This window comes from Mytilus edulis, chromosome 7, assembly GCF_963676685.1.
Source record: "Mytilus edulis chromosome 7, xbMytEdul2.2, whole genome shotgun sequence".
NCBI lineage: Eukaryota > Metazoa > Mollusca > Bivalvia > Mytilida > Mytilidae > Mytilus > Mytilus edulis.
Window position 1 is genome coordinate 76,723,997 of NC_092350.1, and position 22,203 is coordinate 76,746,199.

The following is a 22,203-nucleotide window of genomic DNA, read 5'->3' on the forward strand; positions in this document are numbered from 1 at the left end:
ATTTTCTCTACTGTATTCTTTATGTTTTGTGTTCATTTTCCCTTATTTATATTTATCTTTGAGTTCCATATTCCTTCAAAGTTTGATATTTTTTTATCATCGATTTATCCTTGCAAAAGTTGTGACGAAAAGATTTCACATAGAAACCCCGTCATTTCAAATTTTGATAGCATTGTTTGTAAATGATATATCTCCGTACGTATATTTCAATAATTATTCATCACGCAGAGTCCAACTACAGGAAGGTATATACAGGAAAACATTTATATGGGCGGATGAGGTCAGTCTGAAACATAAAATTGTAAAAACTTGAAATTTCATGGTTAAAAACAGTTCACGATTGGTGGACTTTTGCAATACCAACACTAATATTAATAAAAATATGCTTGTTGATACAGACGTCTTCGTGATCTCAAGAATTTTAATAAATATATTGATGAATGGAAAAGCATTGTAAATTCATCCCCTTTCAGACGGAAAAATGACCGCACTGAAGTACGTCCATTATTCATTTTTCATTATTCAAATTCAATAATGAATAATAAATTGTCAAATAAATAGGATTGTTCTTAGATTCATTCATAGTCGTTTGTTAACAAATAAGTTGTGAAATAACCTTAACTGGGATAAGTTTTATAGTTACAAAATAAAATTGAGAATGGAAATGGGGAATGTGTCAAAGAGACAACAACCCGACCAAATAAAAAACAACAGCAGAGGGTCACCAACAGGTCTTCAATGTAGCGAGAAATTTCCGCACCCGGAGGCGTCCTTCAGCTGGCCCCTAAACAAATATATACTAGTCCAGTGATAATGAACGCCATACTAATTTCCAAATTGTACACAAGAAACTAAAATTAAAATAATACAAGACTAACAAAGGCCAGAGGCTCCTGACTTAGGACAGGCGCAAAAATGCGGCGGAGTTAAACATGTTTGTGAGATCTCAACCCTCCCCCTATACCTCTAACCAATGTAGAAAAGTAAACGCATAACAATACGCACATTAAAATTCAGTTCAAGAGAATTCCGAGTCTGATGTCAGAAGATGTAACCAAAGAAAATGAACAAAATGACAATAATACATAAATAACAACAGACTACTAGCAGTTAACTGACATGCCAGCTCCAGACTTCAATTAAACTGACTGAAAGATTATGATTTCATCATATGAACATCAGGCACAATCCTTCCCGTTAGGGGTTTAATAGTATCATACCATCATAACATATATGAGAAGAACATAACCCGTGTCATGCCAACAACTGTTTTTAGAATAAATGTGTTTAGTTCCGATGCAAATACCTTATCAGTGACTCAATATTAACGCCAAAATATGCAATCTTTAATGACTTGACAACAGTATCGTAATTATATCCCTTCTTAATAAGTCTATTCAAAGGTTTTGTAAGTTTCTGAGGTGAATACTGACACCTTTGTGCTTTATAAAGAATATTTCCATAAAAAATTGGATGTGAAATACCTGAACGTATTAGAAGTCTGCATGTTGAGCTATATTTACGAATGATGTCTTTATACCGATGATAACATTTAGTAAATGTTTTGACTAGTTTGTGATATCGAAAACCCTGGTGTAATAATTTTTCAGTAATACATAAATTTCTCTCGTTAAAATCTAAAACATTGTTACATACACGAGCGAATCGTACAAGTTGAGAAATATAAACACCGTAAGATGGTGACAAGGGAACGTCACCATCTAAAAACGGATAATTAACGATAGGAAATGAAAAATCATCCATTTTATCATAAATTTTAGTATTCAGCTTTCCATTAGTGATATAGATATCAAGATCGAGAAAAGGGCAGTGGTCATTGTTAGTATTAGCTTTATTTAAAGTAAGTTCAACAGGATAAATTTCATTAATATACATACTGAAGTCGTCATTATTGAGAGCCAAAATATCATCCAAATATCTAAAAGTATTATTAAATTTGTTTATCAGATGTTGTTTCGATGGGTCTTTGCTGATTTTTGTCATAAATTGTAACTCATAACAATACAAAAACAGGTCCGCAATAAGTGGTGCACAGTTAGTCCCCATTGGAATTCCGATAATCTGACGATATACGGAATCCCCAAAGCGAACAAAAATGTTATCTAGTAAAAATTCAAGGGCATATATAGTATCAAAGCATGTCCAATTAACATAGTTTTTTTGTTTATTGCTACTAAAAAATGACCTAAAAGAGTTTGAACATATATATTCACATTCTGATTTTTTGAATGCCCATTTAATTAGGTGTGTGAATTTTTTCTTAATGAGAATGTGAGGCAATGTGGTATACAGGGTAGAAAAATCAAAACTTTGAACAGATTCAAAATCACCAATATAAGCATGCAATTTATCAAGTACTTCCAACGAGTTCTTGACACTCCAAAAGTAATTTATTCCACTATTTTCGAAGGCCTTATTTGAACAATTTATTATCAGGTTTTTAATTGTACCAAGTGTGCTGGTAAGAAGAATAGACAATTTAGTAGTTGAACAATGGCTTGAAGACGAAATAAATCTATATTTGTAAGGGGTTTTGTGTAGCTTCGGAAGCCAATACATAGTTGGGACTTTCATTGTATTTGGCTCTGCTTGTAAAGCGGTGACTAAAAGTTTATGTTTGTTACAGATTTCGTTTTCTGAAAATGGAGTCAGTTGGAATGTTGGTGAATTGGTGATTTCCTTTTTCAGAACCTCAATGTAAAATTTACGTCAAACAATAATAATATTATTAGCAGCTTTATCGGCCGGGACAAAAACAAATTCCTTGGCTAGTTCTTTTAGTTTATGTTTGATACGAGAAATAGGTTTATTGTGGTTATTGTTAATAGTAAAATGTTCTTTTAAATGTTGAATACGTATATCAACTATTTTCATTACTGAATTAAAAAAAAGAGTCCAAAGATTTTTAGTCAGCTTTTTCCCGTTTTATCCATTTCATACAGTAAGTATGGAGTGAGTCGTGGATGATATTACGACACTCATTCCAATTAATAATTGACGGGGGACGATATTTAGGTCCTTTACTGAGGAATGATTTTAACTCTCGGTCTTGAACGATGTTAAGATCTCCTGTTATAACATGGGAAATGGGTCCATAAATATAAAACCACAAAACAAAACAAAAAATGGAGTATGAAATTGTCATAGTTCATATAGGACAACTGGTTCTTTAATCTCCGTAGTTTTGCAATTGTTTTGTTCAACCATTTGGGTGTTGATTCCAGATAATGATGGATGTTCTTTAGCATTGTAAACTTTTGAGCACCCTGAAAAAAAAATGTTTTTATTAGCCAATTTCAATAATATTTGATGATTTAAACCAAATTCACAACTTCTACACTAACAAAGAGGATCACTTACATAACATAACAAACTGTTTCTATAATATTACTTAATTTTGGATATTTTATCAATGAAGTGTGTTATGAAAACAAGTTTCTTTTCTATCAAGATGTGTAAACTAAATTCCTAGAATGGGGTCACGTGATTGAACCAACATGAAGTGTTTTTTCGTTCCACAAAATTTCTTCGAGTTTGGATAGTTTTACTTATGATATGGAATTTATCTTTCGCAAAACGTAAATATCTTGACTTTAGTATACAGTTTTGTGTAAAATTTGAATATTTTGGAGGTGTCTTATGCACATTTTATAAGAACTTAGAATTAATTGCATAACAGTGTGGTCGACAGTAAAACGTTTGTAGGTGTTAACTTGTTTGTCAACGGCTATGATTTTATGCTCACCCAGTCTGTCAGAGGCCTTCCAGTGGGGATTGAAATATTCACTTGTTACACATTCCGATACATAAAATGAAACTTTCTTTTTACAAATCTTGAAAGGAATTTGTTTTAAATATTTATTATAATCATCACATACAACCGTGTCATTTATAAGAATAATAATGTTCAGAGATGATATTATTTAATAATAATAAAAAAAATAGGTTTATCCATTGTAAAAAAAACTATTAAGTTGATGGGGTTAATTCACAAAATATTTCATTGATTAAGAGCACAACTACTTCTACGGTGTGATCATTTAAGAATGGCCTACTATTTATTCAATACGTATACATGTGGGTTTTGTTTGTGAAGAGTTCTGGATAATTAAAAAAATCATTTGATTTCTTTGTTTAATACCATAAAACGATTCATTCTTTCAGATATTTGTCACTTTGCCTTATCTTCAAGTCCAACACAGTTTCTCACGTTTCTTACAAAACTTATATTCTTGTGATGTATTCTTGTGTTGGAAAAAAAATGTATTGATATAAATAGATATAGGAAGATGTGGTATGAGTGCCAATGAGACAACTCTCCTCCCAAGTAATAATTCATAAAAGTAAATCATTATAGGTCAAGGTACGACCTGCAACACGGAGCCTTGGCTGACACCGAACAGCAAGTTATAGAGGGCCCCAAAACTACTAGTGTAAAACCATTAAAACGGGAAAACCAACGAGAAACGAAAACACATATGAACTACATAAACAGACGACATCATGCATTGTAACTTTTAAAGCCAATTAAGTAAAAAAAAATAATCTGAAAGAACGTGCGATATCATATTAGGAAAATTGATGGTCAAACCATAACAAAAAATCAAGTAAAGAATTTTAAGTATTCAACCTCGGTGTGAGCCAAGACTCCGTGTTGAAGACCATTTTTATTTATTTTCAAATTACAAAGGTTATTCCTGATTAGTATTTTTAATTATTTTATTTAGGCGTTTAGAACCTTTGGTGACCTCACAGTTTAAATTTCTATGATAAGTACGTCGTGAGCAGTGGGCATTACAGACGAACGTTCACCTAATTTCCCCCAGTCAATGAATGGCCATAGCTACACTGTTATGAATTTCATTCTATTAATATTTTCTTTGTTCATTGAGACCTTGGCTCGAATATACCCAGGGGCGAAACTTTACGGATAAAACAGTTCACAACGCCTTGAATGAAGTTGGACTTTGTACCTATGTGAAATGTGTAAAATCAACTAACTGTATAGTAAATTTGACCTATGACCTCTGTAAAAATGTCTCTAAACGAAACCGGTAAACTTATAGAGGAAACCCGCAAAATAATATGGCCCTAATAATATGGATCTACTTAATATGATCCTGAAAGTTGAAACTAACGTTGATTCCAGAGTTCAAGGAATGGAAACGAAACTTGACAAACGTATAGATGACCTTCACCAATCTATGCTGTCGGTGTCCGCAAGAGTTAGAACTTTGGAAACTAAGACAAGCAAGTGAAATCAACGTTCAGCTTGCTGATTGTCAGGCGAGTTGTCAAGGCGTAAGCAACCTTTTTGATGACATTCAAACTCGATCCGAACAAATTTTGAGAAAAGTTATTCACCACAATGGAAGAATTACTCATCTAGAACAAAGCCCCAAAGAACAACTAGAGCTTCCTCTCAATGAAATTAAAAAACTTAAAGATTCGATCTTAGATCTACAATGTAGGTCAATGAAAAACAATTTGATTTTTAAAGGTTTAGCTTTTGCAAAATATGAAAATTGTGAACAAAAGCTGCAGAACTTCTTGTACGAAGAACTTGATATACAACATCCTATTGAGTTTGGAAATGTCCATAGATTTGGAAAGAGAAGCCTAATTAGAGCACGACCAATAATAGCTCGGTTTCTGTATCATCGTGACCTAGAACACGTTCTTAAAAATGCGAACAAGTTACGAGGTAAACCTTTCGGAATACAGGAACAGTTCCCTGCTGAAATAGAAGAAGAACGAAAAAGGCTTTATCCCATTATGAAATTGGCAAAACAGGACGGAAAACTTGTCAAAATGTTTCGAGACAAGTTATATATCGATGGGAAACTGTTTATTCCAAGATCAAATACAGAAAACCCCACTCCGCAAAACCAAGAACCAGTACCAACAGAAATACAGCGCGAAGGTAGCGGAGAGAACACTGGATACAGGGACGTTCTGATGACTCCATCCAATGATACACAGAATGGACGATACAAACGACAGCGTGCAGGGTCTAGTCCTGAGACACCTCATTAGAAATGCCAAGGAGAATATACATTTATCAGTGTAGACGAATCAAAAAAAGACAATGATCCATCTGTTAATAACATTAATATAAATAACCATAATAATGATACATATCAAACTAAAGATAATAATGTTTTAAATATTATAGGTCTAAATTGTTGTGGAATTAAGAAGAGATTGAAATATGAAGAATTTGAAAAACTAATAAGAAAAAATGACATAATTTGTTTAGTAGAAACCAAAACTGATGATATTGACACAATTAAGTTAACAGGATATGAATTTCATATGAAAAATAGAAAAGCTATAGCTAAAACTCGATCTGGGGGTATCATTCTTGGCTACAAAAAAGAAATAGCAAGTAAAATAAAACCATTATCTACACATTGTAAATACGTGCTTTGGTTTAAAGTCTCATCTGACCTTTTAAATTTAGATCAAGATATTGTTATAGGTATAGTATATATACCCCCTGAATATACTGCTTTTTCTTCACATGATGCATTTAGTCAACTTGAGGACGAGTATACAAATTTCTCAAAAAATTACAAATTCGTAGCCTTAATTGGAGACTTTAACGGACGAACGGCCAACGACGATGATTTTTTACATTCAAAAGAAACGCATGGAAACAATGCGGCGAATTTTGTAGAAAACGATGTTTTAACGCTTGACTTATTGCATATACCACGAAAAAGAAATAGTTTAGACCCTATAAGAAACAGGTACGGAAACAAAATTTAGATTTTTGCAAAGGAAATAACTTATTTATTGTAAATGGTAGAATAGGTGAAGACAGAATGACAGGAAAGTTAACATGTAAAAATGCTAGCATTGTAGATTATTGTATAAGTTCTACAAGTTTATTGAAATATTTTAGAAATTTTTCTATACTTGATTTTAGTCATTTTTATTCAGATGTTCATTGTGCACTAGCAATTTCATTGTCGGGGTTATCCCTGAAAAATGTAGAGGAAATGGGGGAGAATCGTAATGGTCAAATATTTTCTGAAAAAATTAAGAAATGGGATAATGAAAAATGTCATGAATTTAAAGATCAGATTGAACAAGGCAAAGTTGAAGAATTAAAGATACTATTAGACGAAGTAGAAAGTGGACATCTAGATTTTAGTAAAAAGTACTCGTCAGTTGATAAAACAAAAATCAATACCTTACTTGACCATTTATGTTCAATATTCTGTAAATCTGCGAAATCCACATTCGGGACATGTAAATTTTCGAATTCTAAGAAAAAAGGTAAAAAGAAACTTGGAAAATTGAAAAAAGAATGGTTTAATGACGACTGTCACTTTGAGAGACAAAATTTCAGAAAACGTAAAAGAAAATTCAAAACATGTAGAACAGATCAAAATTTTCAAGACTTGAAACAAGCTGAAAAAAGATATAAAAAAGTTATGGATCAAGCTATTCTTGATCACAAAAGAAATTTGTCAAAGAAAATTTAAAATTTAAAATCAAATAATTCACAGGAATTCTGGAAACTATTAAAAAGTGGGAAAAACCGGGAGCAACCCGACATTCCCATGGAAAAACTTTTTGAATTTTTTAAATCTTTAAACGAGGAACCAAATGACAAGCAAGACATTAACATACCATACATTGACCCTTACGATATTAATCGTCTGAACGAAAGTATAAATAAAAACATTTCAAAAGACGAGATTAAAAAATGTATTAAAAAACTAAAAAACAATAAAGCCGCGGGAGAAGATTTGATTGTAAATGAATATATCAAGTCAACAGAAACTATATTCTTAGATATTTACGAACAACTATTTAATATCATTTTTGTAACAGGTGTTGTCCCAGATGGTTGGCTGATTGTTATAGATTAGACTATACTTGGTCATGTTTTATGAAGATTTAAGCCCAAGGCGAAGCCGAGGGCTTAAATCTTCATAAAACATGACCAAGTATTGTCTGACCAATTTAGAACATATTCACACTTTCGAGTGACCTTACAAAATGATCATTTCCCATTGTAATATTCAAACCTAAATAAGAGTTCACTTTTTATAATGAACTAAATGTAAAACATAGGTAATCATCATTTCAATGGATGGGATGAAATAGCTCTGACATAGTTTGTCAGGACCAAATGGATAAATTGTTTTTCTTCTGCTTCAGGTAAAATTTAATACTTATTTATTTTGAGATTTTTTTCTTTAAAAAAGCAGCACAATAAATTCCCTTTTTGATTTTTTTTTTTTTTATAAATATAATACTCTCCGACGAGTCTCCGTATAAATATTTAAATTCAGACCATTCAACATTAAATGCTTACTTTTTATTGATAAATTTACATGTATTGTGTTTCTCTGAAAAAAATCCTTTGCTGTATCAGCAGTCTGGCATTGTTTTCTTGAAAGAAAGAAAAAATCCCTCAAATATCAGGTATGTAAATTAAAGAAATACTATTTTACCTATATCCTTAAGTTACCCCAATTATTTTTGTTTATAATTCTATATACATGTTTGTGTACCATTAGAAAATGTATGAACATTTGAAAAATTAAAAATGTTTTGTTTTAATTTTTGCTCTTTCACCTTTAATCAGTAGACTTTTTTTCCCAAGGAAAATGCCTCAGGGAATTGTACACTTTGTTAGTGCAGTTATTAAGAGTTCACTTTCATAATTAACTGACAATGAAAAGTCATTCATGTATAGCATTTCATAGTGCATGGAAAACCATGTACTATGAAATTTAGAGGGGGAAACACTGACTTTTCATTGGACGAGAAGGGGTGAGTATGTTCTAAGAAATATTAAACCGTTTTTCAAAAACAAAGGTGACAAAATGGACCCAAAAAATTATAGACCAATTACAATTTTAAGCTGCCTCGGGAAACTCTTTACTGCAATTTTGAGTGAGCGATTAACTAAGTTCTCAGACGAATTTCTTATCTTGAACGAAAATCAATGTGGATTTCGTAAGGGCTATTCAACAATCGATAATTTGTTTATAATTTTTAACTTTTTTGAAATTCTAAAAAACAAAAAGAAAAAAATGTTTTGCGCTTTTATTGATTTTGAAAAAGCTTTCGATAAAGTTTGGCGGGATGGACTATGGTACAAGTTGCTAGTGAATAATATGAACGGTAACATGTATAATATAATTGTAAATATGTATAACGGTACAAAGTCATGTATTTCTTATAATGATTGTAAGTCGGAATTTTCCCCGTGTAGTAACGGGGTACGCCAAGGGGAAAATTTATCACCATTTCTTTTCGCCTTATTTATGAACGACCTCGAGTCATATTTATCAAACTGTAACTTAGATGGTCTTCAAACGATATCTAACGAAATTGAAATCAAACTTAATACATATTTGAAATTATTTGTAATTTTGTATGCTGATGATACTGTGCTAATGGCAGAATCAGCTGCAGATCTTCAAAAGCAACTTGACTCATTTCAAGATTACTGTACTTTATGGAAACTGAAAGTAAATGCAGATAAAAGTAAAATTATGATATTTTCTAAAGGAACACTTCCAAGAAACCTACATTTCAATTTGAACGGAACAGAATTAGAAATAGTGAATAGTATTAATTATCTAGGAATAGACTTAGCTAGAAGTGGGAATTTTAAGAAAGCGAAACAGTCCATAGCTAATAAAGCTACGAAGGCTTTCTACGAGGTTCTAAAATTAGGCAGAAACCACGGGCTTTCAATCAAAACGCAACTAGAATTATTCGATAAGATGATAAAGCCTATTTTATTATATGGGTGCGAAGTATGGGGTTTTAGCAATAATGAAATAATCGAAAAAGTCCACCTAAAATTTTGCAAATTGCTTTTACATTTAAAATCTTCTACACCATCGTATATGATATATGGCGAACTTGGAAGATATCCTCTAGAAATTGACATAAAAAATAGAATGATATCATTCTGGGGTAAAATTCTTTCTGGAAAGGAGTCAAAATTGTCAAAAGTTGTCTACAACTTGTGTTTTCAATTGTCATTTGTAAATGGAGATAAATTTTTATGGTTAGATAACATAAAAAATATTTTGAATGAATGTGGCTTAACATATATTTGGAATTCACAAACTTTTATTAATTTGAATTGGCTACGTCTTACAGTTAGTAGAAACCTTAAAGATCAATTTGAACAGAATTGGCACTTACTGTTAGAAGAATCACCAAAAGCTATAAATTACAAAGTATTTAAAGATAGTTTTAGTTCTGAAGCTTATTTAGATATTTTAGATAACAAAAATCTTGTAGAATTTTGCAGATTTAGAACGACTAATAATAAATTACCCATTGAAGCTGGTAGATGGCTAAACACCAGCAGACAAAATAGAAACTGTACTCTGTGTAAAAACAATGAACTCGGGGATGAATTTCACTTTATTTTGGAATGCAAATTTTTTGAACAGGAGAGGAAAAATTACATTGAAAAGTATAGCTACACAAAGCCAAATATTTTAAAATATAAATTATTAATGACATCAAAAAAGAAGGTTAAGTTGAGTAAACTCTGCAAATTTATCAAAATTATAAATAAATCTGTGTGAACTCCTGGCTTTATCTAGTGTGACGCCACCCTATTAATTATTTTTGTAACATGTCTTTTACTAATTGTATTTATTGAATATTGTATATATTGTAAATATTGTACATAATATTGTGTATTTCTCTATACCTTGTCAAAATGATGGTTTATTGAGAATAAAGATATATATATATATTAGACTTTAGGAATTGACATTATGTAAAATTGTGGTAATAATAAGGAGTACGGATATTGATTGAATAATTGATTTATTGATGATAACACATCATCAGCACAAAAATGCTGTATTGCCAGGCAATAGTATGGAGAATGTTGGAAATCAGTGTAGTATGACATCTCAAATGCATGCACAGACCTATTTTAAAAGTATGGTTTTGGCTATACTCAAATACTTAAGAATATTCCTACTTTGAGTAAGAAAATGTCTGAGAATTTTGTTATGGCGGTGTATTTTGCTGAGAATAAAAAAAAATGAGAAAATTCTCAGGCTGAGCAAAAAACAAAAATAACTCAAATATTTTTATGGCGCCGGGGCCATGTGATTTTACTTTATACTTATTATTTTCAGTATACCTCGTAGTCAAATGTGTAAGTGCTTGAATTTTTTTTTTTTTTTTTTTTTATATATTTTTTTTTTCATATTAAGATTTCTCCTCACAAACTACTAATGCCTCTTGATAATTGTCCTTTTCAAAGTTAAAATACACTTACCGGGTGCACTTGAGTCAATGTCAACATAGTATTCATTGAATGATAATACATTGCTACTATTTTGTTGAGTGTTTTTTCTGTAGTATATTATTTATTTTTTATTTTTTATTACACATGTTACATAACTATTGTCTGTGTATTGCATATGTTATTGTTATAAATAATGATATTTGGTAAATTTGGTAAATAACAAATTTCTATTCTATTCTATTCTATTCTTCCTCTGTCCTACGTTGAAAATCTCTTACTTTTGCTAGCAGGCAACAGTAAAGTACGTTGGACCAGGCTAGCAGACAATAGTAAAGTTGGACCATGCTCCATACTGGTGTAGAATGTCCAAATTGAATAACGCCGGCAGAATTTCGACTGAATAAGTAAGGTCTTTCCTCTAGGCCTTATTGTTTTTCCAATGTTTTTTTTTTCTTTTTTTACTTCCAGTCTTTTTTTGGCACGCCCTCCTACCGCTTCTGTTGGAGTTATCAATACCAAATTTGAACCATCGATAGACCTCATCATGAAGTTTTACCAGATGAACTTTTGTAGGATTTCATCATCCCATTTAGAAGTTATCTCCCTTTTATTGATTTTTTTCAACATGGCCCCCTCATTGTTTTTTAAGATATCATGACTGTATTTGGACAATTGGTACATCTCATAATGATGTATTACCATATGAGGCTGCATAGGGTTTCATCATTCCCTATGAGAGTTATATCCTCATGAAGCAATTTCTTTCCTTTGCATTTCCCTCAAAAAGTATTAGAGTTAGCATCGATTTGAAAACGGCAACGTGTACAAGAACGGTCACACAGTCATAAAACCTTCGAGCATGAATTTTGTTCTCAGACTCGAAAATCAACCAATCAAATTGCTGGATTTCATGTTTCGAGCATGATTTTTGTGCTCCGAGCACTGAGCAAAGTTTTATGCCTTCAAGGCCAGATGGCAATGTTAATAAAAAAAATCATTTTGTCGTTAACCCTTATAAGGAGTTATTTCCCTTGAAAGAATAGACAATTTTTGAAAAATTGTATTTCGAAACCAGAAGTCGTAGAGACTTGGGACCTACACCAAGAATCTTAAGTTCATGTGACCTTCAATTTGCACCCAAGGTCAAAGGTCATCAAGTGCAAAAAAAATAATATTTGCTGCATACATACTGTGTATAAAACGTTCCTCTCAAATTCTTAAAACTATTATAACATGTGTATATCTTTTAAAAGGTAACAGATATCAACCTACTATAAATTGCCAAGATGAGCAGTAATTCAAGACCTTCAGTTTGAGGTCAATGTCCGGTCATGAAATTTAACCTTGACCTTCAAAGTGTACAATGACCTTGACCATGTGACAATTGAAAGCTCCAGTGGTCCTGAGTTAAGAGTTAAATGGTGGTAGTCCCATGTCTCTATGACTTCCGGTTCTCAAGTTTGGTATTGTATCATATATTTGAATATTCATTGTGACCTTGATGAACCTTGGAATCGTCCATTTTTTTCTACAATGGTGTCCTTCAACTGCAGATCATTTATTACTTAGCAGATTTGAGATATCTGCTATAGTTTCAGAGATAATTCAGTTTGAAGTTTTGCGAGCGGAGGCATGTATACTATTTCTGAATCAACAGCAGGTTACCACCACCTGACATTTTATGAAATAGATGAGTTTAACATGGTTCTATCATAGAACTTCTATGTTTGATTAATTACCAAAAATATCAAATGAAAGAACATGAAGCGTACATTTCAAATTTCAAATTGACGTCCCCCAAAAATTGGTTGGGTGGGGTCATTGAGTGCACAAAAAAAAATTCTTTTAAGATAAGGTTGTTGTATATCAAATGAAAGGTCCAGGATGTGTACATTTGAAATATCAAACTCCTGACCTCCAAAAATGAGTTGGATGGGGTTATTGAGTGCAAAAATCAAACTTTCTAGAACATGGCGTTGTCGCATATCAAATGAAAGGTCATGATGTGTACATTTGAAATATCAAATTCCTAGTATTTAGTATTTATTTATTACAATACTGACCTCCAAAAATGAGTTGGATGGGGTTATTAAGTGCAAAAATAAAACTTTCTAGAACATGGCGTTGTCGCATATCAAATGAAAGATCATCAAGTTAGTCTATGTTACATATATCATACTTCCGATCTCGAAAATGTAGTCGCATGAGGTCATAAAGTGTCAAAAGCAAAAAGTTTCCAAAGGTATGCTTGTCGTATATATATATATCAAACAAAAGGTCGTACAAAGTGCATTACATCACTTTTACAGATACTATATAGTTAGTACAGTGGTATACTATAATTTGCATGTGCTTGAACACTGACTAAAAAGTGCTAGTGTCAAATATTGGAATTATAAAAAAAGAAGATGTGGTATGATTGCCAATGAGACAACTATCCACAAAAGACCAAAATGACACATACATTACACAGCTTGTGCGCACGAGTTACACGTGATCTTATAGACATGCGCTGTTTTGCTAAAAGAGACTACTTTATGGAACGCCGTAGCTGCCGAATACAAACATATGTTTATATACATGAATGCACATACTTTTCAATATCTGCACATGTTTTTTTTCTATGTATACACATACTTTTCATAGTTTACTTTATATGCACTTACTTTTTATATATATATGCACTTACTTTTTATATATATATACACATACTTTTCCTACATATGCACATCGTTTACCTTATATGCACATACTTTTCTATATATATATTTGAACAAAGTTAACCTCGTATGCATATACTTTTTTTTCTATATATGCACATACTTATTCTACATATAAATGTACAAATGTAGTTCTGCATGTGAATACATTCAGTATATATGAACATAGTTTTTCAACGTGAGAATTACAATTCATATTATGCTTTTCTGTTGTTTTTTTTCAAACTGAACTAAGGGTTCCAATATCATAAAAAGAATGTTTATTAAGAATTTCTTAATGTTGTATGTTGTTCAATTAAGCAACTTTTGAAATCATTTCATATGAATGCAATACTATTTTGGCATGTATGATGGTATGGTGCTGTTGTCTTCATCTATAGTCACTTATTTTAATGCCATAACTTTGTATTTTGTATGAGTCGTTTGTATTACATTTTAACACAAGGATTATTATCACTAATGGCGTGTTGAATTCAGTGGTTTTTGTCTCAACCAATTCAGTGATAACGGGTCACAAGTTATATTAATGAATTTAGTTTGGTGTCCGCACTCTATCGTTAATTTGCCTTATCCAAAATTATTGAAATTCACACACAATGTTAATAATCACACAAAGTTATGCCGAGTTAGAATTGGTACAGCGACTGGTTGAACAAAATTATAGTTTTTTTGTCATGTGAATTTCTCCCTTTTTATGATTGATCAATGTTAAAATTAAGTTATTATGTACGTTGCTCAGATGTAATAACGCAGTAGGTCAACTATATGTGGCACATTTTCATGATTCATAATTCTTTGGTCAATGTTAATTTTTTTCTAGAGTGTATAAGAATGGCCCACTGAATTTCTTGATGTCTTTTTAAAAAGATGCCCATTATCAAAATGTTAATCACAATCAAAATGTAGATATGTCAAACGTATTTAAAGGGGCCATACTTGCTCGAACTATCCAGGGTTTTACATTTGCAGTAATATCAAGCTGGACCCTTGGGCCATTTTATCAATTTGATAAGTAATTTTATATTATATCTAAGAGACAAAAATTTTGATAGAATCATGTATTTATTTTCAAGTTGTAAGCTTTTGAAAATTGGGGGTCGGGTGGGAGTAATGTATCTCTCTTGAATTTTTCTCTTTGTATACGAAAGTAATTATATATATATTTGAACGTAGTTTTCAATTTAGACTCGTTTATATTTTTTGTTTGGGCTTGTATCATATTTTCCCTCCGGTTTATATGATCCGTTCATCCTATATTGACTCTTAAAATTCAAGAGTTTATCTAAAAATGAGGGTACTTTTTCTAAAAATGAGGGTACTTTTTATGTGTAATATGTGATCCCTAACATCACTGAAGAGTCATTTATTGTCGAAATCCGGATCTGGTGTACTAAAAAAATATTGACACCGTATGTTTGTGGCATAACATCGTGGCCACAAGTTAAAAATGTTTTTCTGTTTAGCATTAAATTTATATTAAGATCCATTTTGTTACATCTTGGGATCAATTTTATTTGGCAATCGCCAATGGCAGTCAGCAGGGTTAAAGAACATCAGTTGTTCGACCTGTTAGTCAAATGCGTTTTGTTTAAATATACTTTTTCACTTTTTTGGTCATTTGGAAAATGTTGTTTGTGCTGTTTTTAGACCCTTCTACAACGATTTTTTTTACATGCACACGTATAAAAATTGCGGTTTTTATCTAACGTAATCATAGGTTTGAACGTAGTTTTCAATTTAGACTCGTATATATATATATAGAGGGAAGAACCAAAAATTTGCGAAAGCAAATTACCAGATCTAACATTGTTGGGTTGATGTTTAGACGAGTTGTATATACATTATGTACACAGCCATGTATCACCATCATTGATGGCGATCCGATGGATACATCTGTTGTAGAGTTGTCACTGACTCAGACGTACTTATAAATATAATTATTTTCTGTGACTGTATATTACATTAAATGTAGGATCCTTTACTATAGATAATTTAGCTGATCTGTAACAATAACATCTTCATGCCTTATATATCATGTACTGTAGTACGCCGCTAGATTAAAACTGACGAAGAAAGGTAACACACGGCCAGCGAAAGCTCTTTTTTTGAGATCCCAGGTGGTCGTGTGGTCTAGCGGGACGGCTGCAGTGCAGGCGATTTGGTGTCACGATATCACAGTAGCATGGGTTCGAATCCCGGCGAGGGAAGAGCCAAAAATTTGCGAAAGCAAATTTACAGATCTAACATTGTTGGGTTGATGTTTAGACGAGTTGTATACACATTATGTACACAGCCATGTATCACCATCATTGATGGCGATCCGATGGATACATCTGTTGTAGAGTTGTCACTGACTCAGACGTTCTTATAAATATAATTATTTTCTGTGACTGTATATTACATTAAATGTAGGATCCTTTACTATAGATAATTTAGCTGATCTGTAACAATAACATCTTCATGCCTTATATATCATGTACTGTAGTACGCCGCTAGATTGAAATTGACGAGGAAAGGTAACACACGGCCAGCAAAAGCTCTTTTTTTGAGATCCCAGGTGGTCGTGTGGTCTAGCGGGACGGCTGCAGTGCAGGCGATTTGGTGTCACGATATCACAGTAGCATGGGTTCGAATCCCGGCGAGGGAAGAACCAAAAATTTGCGAAAGCAAATTTACAGATCTAACATTGTTGGGTTGATGTTTAGACGAGTTGTATATATACTAGTCAACAAAAGAAACGATACAAGACTTTTTTTTCAAATTTAAGATAAAGTTTTCCGTTTATAGGACCAATATAGAAGGTAGTAATACTTAATCATTATGGAAATATAAATCCGTTTTAAAAAAATATTTTTTTGCTTTCGTGATGTTTTTTGACGATTTTATTTTTGTTTTTTTACAAAATTTACATAAAACGACAATTTGAAAAACAGAAGTTTCAACTAATGATGCCAACCTACGGAAGCGTATTAGGGACATAGAAAAAATAAAATTGGCAGTGAACTTTTTTTTCTAAGTCGAAATTTTGACTTTTCAAATCTCGAAATTTTGACTTTAACTTGAAATTTTGACTTTTCAAATCCCGAAATTTTGACTTAAACTTGAAATTTTGACTTTCTAAAATCTTGATATTTCGACTTTTCAAAAAGTCGAAATTTTGACTTTTTTAAACTCGAAATTTCAACATATAAAAATTCAAAATTTCCACTTTAAACTCGAAATTTTGACTTTTTTAAAACTCGAAATGTCGACCTATCTTTAAACTCGAAATTTCGACTTATCTAAAACTCGAAATTTCAACTTATTTTAAACTCAAAATTTTGACTTTTCTTTAAAACTCGAAATTTCGACTTATTCTAAACTCGAAATTTCAACTTATTTTAAACTCAAAATTTCGACTTAATTAAAACTCGAAATTTCGACTTATTTTAAACTCGAAATTTTAACTTATTTTAAACTCAAAATTTCGACTTTTTTAAAACTCGAAATTTCGACTTATTTTAAACTCGAAATTTCAACTTATTTTTAATAAACACAAAATTTCGACTTTTTTTTTAAATCGAAATTTCGACTTTGATTTCAAAATTTCGACTGTTGAAATCTCGAAATTTTTACTTTTTCTAAGTACTCTTAAAACTTTGATGTTAGTATTCAAACAGTTATTACAATTTTAGAAGGAGTAGACATGGATTCAAATTATTAAAGCGTCATTTACTTATTTTGGCAATTTATATTCAGAAACTGGTTTTGTTCTTAAGATATGGATTAGCATTTAATATTAAAGAAACCATTCGTAAAGAACATGCATGTTGACAGAATTCCCCCCTCCCCCCCCCCCCCGCATATTCCATGTTTTAGTTTCCACGACACTGTCATAGGATCGTCAGACCTGAGGACATTTAGCATCACAGTTGCAAAGGCCTGTTTGGTATACCAATAGCAAGTCACTGACTTTGCCTTGTTTAAACAATGGTAAATCAAGTAGCCCAAAATGCCATGCATATTCAGAACGACCAATGAGCTGCCCCAGTTTTCTAGTTTTGGAAGTTTGCATTCTTATAACACAACTATTAACCCTTGTCTTTATATATTAGACTGTTGAATAAAAGTATGTCGTAATATAGGTGTGTCGGAATAGCGGGGTTACTTGATACACATATCTGAAGTCCAGACTTGAAATATGTATTTGAACGTGAAACATATTTTATTTATTCTTTGGCAAGAACAAGATTTTCTATCTAAAATAACCTCTTTAAAATGTTTTAGTTTATTAAAATATGCTTATGAATCTTTTGTGGATAGTTGTCTCATTGGCAATCATACCACATCTTCTTTTTTATATTATGAAGTTTATGATGTAAATGACTCTCCGCCTCGTTGATATAAATGACTGTGAATGTGGTAATCGCAAACGTATAAATACTGAGGAAAAGTCGAAATTTTAAGTTTTAAAAAAGTCGAAATTTTGAGTTAAAAAGAAGTCGAAATTTCGAGTTTAGAAAAAGTCGAAATTTCGAGTTTAGAAAAAGTCGAAATTTCGAGTTTAAAAAAAGTCGAAATTTAGACTTTAAAAGAAGTCGAAATTTTGAGTTTAAAAGAAGTCAAAATTTCGAGTTTAGAAAAAGTCGAAATTTCGAGTTTAAAACAAGTCGAAATTTTGAGTTAAAAAGTTTATATCAGCAAGCGGAGAGCCATATACATCATAAACTTAATAAGCACATTTTAATAAACTAAACCATTTTAAAGAGGTTATTTTAGATAGAAAATCTTGCTCTTGCCGAAGAATAAATAAAATATTTTTCACGTTCAAATACATATTTCAAATCTGGACTTCAGATATGTGTATCAAGACAACCCCGTTATTCCGATACACCCATGTTACGACATACTTTTATTCAACAGTCTGATATATGAAGACACGGGTTAATAGTTGTGTCATAAGAATGTCAACTTGTAGAGTTTAATCAATATTCCAGAAAAAAGAACAATTTATTTATTTCAAAATTCAAAACTAGAAAACCGAGCAGCTCATTTGTCGTCCTGAATATGCATGGCATTTTTGGCTACTTGATTTACCATTTGTTTAAACAAGGCAAAGTCAGTGACTTGCTATAGGGAAACCAAACAGGCCTTTGAAACTGTGATGCTATATGTTCTCAGATATGACGATTCTATGACAGTGTCTTGGGAATTAAAACATGGAACAGAACCTATTTCAAAATATAAATTGCCAAAATGTGTTGATGACGCTTTAATAATTTGCCTCCATGTCTACTCCTTCTAAAATTGTAATAACTATGTTTGAATACTAAAATCAAAGTTTTAAAAGAGATCAAAGTCGAAATTTCGATTGTAAAAAAAAATTCGAAATTTTGAGTTTACAAAAAGTCGAAATTTTGAGTTTAAAATAAGTTGAAATTTCGAGTTTAAAATAAGTCAAAATTTCGAGTTTTAAAAAAGTCGAAATTTTGAGTTTACAAAAAGTCGAAATTTTGAATTTAAAATAAGTTGAAATTTCGAGTTTAAAATAAGTCGAAATTTTGAGTTTTATAAAAGTCGAAATTTTGAGTTTAAAAAAGTCGAAATTTCGAGTTTAAAGAGAAAATTTCGACTTTTTGTAAGTCGAAATTTCGAGTTTCAAAAAAAGTCAATATTTCGACTTTTCAAAAAGTCGAAATTTTGAGTTTTAAAAAGTCGAAATTTTGAGTTTAAAGCGAAAATTTCGACTTTTTGTAAGTCGAAATTTCGAGTTTCAAAAAAGTCAATATTTCGACTTTTCAAAAAGTCGAAATTTCAAGATTTTTGAAAGTCAAAATTTAAATTTATGTCAAAATTTCGGGATTTGAAAAGTCAAAATTTCAAGTTAAAGTCAAAATTTCGAGATTTGAAAAGTCAAAATTTCGACTTTGAAAAAAAAGTTCACTGCCAATTTTATTTTTTCTATGTCCCTAATACGCTTCCGTAGTTTACCAAAGTTCGGCCCCACGAGAAATCGTTAAAATGTATACATTATCAACTGATTTACCATAGACAGTATGTGTAAAGTGATATTCAAAAAGCGGTCACAATCTTAAAACTAAACCGAAATGTTCCAAATTTACTGTGTATTGTTTTCATATCCAAAGCATTGATTTGAGACAAAAATAAAAAAATTTTTTTTGCATTTTTTGAGATTTCAAAAAAACACTTTTTTTCCCAAAAATAAAAAAAAAAACAATATTTCAACCCATTATTTACAACATGAAACACAACTTGATTAGCATATTGATTATTTTTAAACAAAGTTGAAATTTTATTTAGTACTTAGAAAATTACGTGTCGATTTTTTATTCAACTTTCCGCAAAACTTATTTGCACCCTATAGTCGTTTACAGGGAATTTAGATACTTTCCGACAAGTTTTCATTTTCATTATCACATGTGCATACATTGCAAATGAAAGCTTTTTAAAATAGTGTATTTCATTTTGTTTTATGTTTAATACTTTTTGATCAATTTTATTTCAAAGTCGTGTATCGTTTCTTTTGTTGACTAGTATATATATATATATAACTCGTTAACATATCAAACGCCGACGCCGTAAAAATAAAATGTATACGTATTGAAAAGCTTTAAAAAGGTGTGAATATCAAATATGATATGACGTGCTGCAGTTCTAAATTATGATTTGTCTGATTTACTCTGCATTTCTTGTTTTGCGTCTACATTTTCAGCATTTTGGGATTAAGGTGAGAGTGCAAAAACAAACAAAAAAAGAAATGAAATTTTCCTAGTTATAAAGGAGCAGAACTGTAGTACAACAGGTGACTTTTTGCGTTTTATAGTTTTTTTACCTTTGTGTATGAGCTTTATCAAATTAAGTAGAGGCAAAGTTGAATTAGAGTGCAGCAAAATAAAATGTAAAGATGGAAGGACAGACGGTAAAACGGACGATCAAGGGTAATACATGTATAATGCCCCATACGCCTAACGGCAGGGCATAAAAAAATTCCACCTCTTTGGTCCTTTCTATAACATCATAATAATAGAAAACAATTCACATTTTGAGATCTTAGACTATACTGAATACTTTGAAAACACATTAAATTGGTAAAGAAAATGGCAACTTAAATTAACAACTTTTGAACCGTTAGTGGTAATAATCCTTGTGTCAAAATTTAATACAAACAAATCGACTCCTTCAACGTTTTGACATGAAAACCAAGTGACTATAGATGAAGACAACCGCGCCATACCATCATACATACCAACATAATATTGCATTCATATAAAAATGATTCCAACAGTTGCTTAATTGAACAACATACATCATTAAGAAATTCTTAATAAACATTCCTTTTATGATATTGGAACCCTTAGTTCAGTTTGAAAAAAAAACAACAACAGAAAAGCATAATATGAATTGTAATTCTCACGTTGAAAAACTATGTTCATATATACTGAGAAAAGTATTAACATGCAGAAATACATTTGTACTTTAAGAATTGAATGCTCTTTTTTGTAAATTTATTGGGGTGTAAAAGCGTTGACCGAAGTACATTTTGTATGAAGCGCTTCATACTTAAAATGTGCGCACGGTCAACGCTTTTACAACCCTATAAAGTTACAAAAAAAAGCATTCAATACTTATAATTACATTTTTACCTATAGGATCATGAAAACACGCCTTTTATCAAGTTTTTATTTCATTTACCTGTGCACTTTATTGTGGGACCTCGTGTCATCATGAATGAGACGTTTTATTGAGTGATACAACTGCTTAAGGAATAACACATGATGTGCAGTTAGCCAATCAGAATAACGTATTGTAATGAAACATACATCTAATGTAATTATATTCATATGTAGAATAAGTCTGTGCATATATAGAAAAAAAAGTATATGCATAAGAGGTTAACTATGTGCAGATAGATAAAAAAAAAATGCGCATATATGTGCATATATAGAAAAGTATGTGCATATAAGGTAAACTATGTGCATATGTAGGAAAAGTATGTGCATATATATATAAAAAGTAAAGCCCCAGTCCCACTAGACCACGATCGCACCACGCTCACCGCGATCTAAAATAAATTTAGATCGTGGTGAGGTCGCGGTATGAGCGGCATGAAAATGTTAATTTTCGTTGCTTTCACGATGCTACTACGTCCTAATTAAGAAATAATTCATGGGGGCTTGAATATATCGTGATTTTACCACGTGTTGG